General features: G+C 28.3%; 1 long non-coding RNA gene across 1 annotated transcript in view; it reads left to right on the top strand.

Annotated features, from left to right (window-relative positions):
• The first annotated feature begins 452 nt into the window (after window positions 1-452).
• The window catches only part of LOC112906135, a 4,392-nt gene continuing 4,016 nt past the window's right edge, over window positions 453-828 (top strand). The window contains exon 1 of the long non-coding RNA XR_003232180.1: window positions 453-655. This is a non-coding gene — a long non-coding RNA (uncharacterized LOC112906135). The remainder of the gene's footprint in view (window positions 656-828) is intronic.

The following is an 828-nucleotide window of genomic DNA, read 5'->3' as shown; positions in this document are numbered from 1 at the left end:
AATGTAAATTTTTATGCTCATTTATATTAAGTAAATCTTTTACTTTTAATTTCATTATACATATAAAATTATTTCAATTACACATACCTATATGCTCGTTACATCTTTCCCTCTTATAACTTTTTCTTTTCGTACTACCCACATTTATTTCCTTTCTTTTCCATTCCTCCATGTACTCATGCCTTATCATCATCTCTTCAAGGTAAAAGATGCCTATAAAATAAAGCAAGAAATATTCGATGTATAAAATTCTAATTTTGCCGATGGCTAAAATTGAAATAAGTGAAAATTTATTGTTAAGAAATACACTGGGATGAAAAATGTGCTTTTGTTAATAATTGAAGGTTTAAGTAAATAAATATGATCTGCAGTTTTGAAAATTTTTGTAATTGATATATCTGTTTTTGTGTGTAATATTTATTTCATGTAAAGATTCCTAAAAGTATATTTGATTGCAGGAAATCCTTGATCTAAGGACATAAGTGTTACACAAAAATTGGGACCTAAAACGTCATTACAAATTAAGAAATGATTCAGTGTACATAAAGAAGATGATGTACAACAACTTTTTGTAATACTTCTTCAGTAGGAAAGGAATGACCAAAGTTGTGAGGCTTCAAAAATTAAGCTCATGATTACTTCATCTGTTATGCAAGTAAGGTGATTAAAAATTTTATTAACTTCCCATTAGGAAGTTATTGTAATTGGGTCGAAAAGTGAAATCGGAATTTTCATTATATTTCCACGTTTTAACATATTAGTAGCATGCTAGCCAATTTTTTTGATGATGTGTGTATGTACGTACGTACGTACGTACGTACGTACGTA

This window comes from Agrilus planipennis, unplaced genomic scaffold (assembly GCF_000699045.2).
Source record: "Agrilus planipennis isolate EAB-ADULT unplaced genomic scaffold, Apla_2.0 scaffold11, whole genome shotgun sequence".
In the NCBI taxonomy this organism is placed as follows: Eukaryota; Metazoa; Arthropoda; class Insecta; order Coleoptera; family Buprestidae; genus Agrilus; species Agrilus planipennis.
This window is presented reverse-complemented; position numbering and strand designations above follow the sequence as displayed.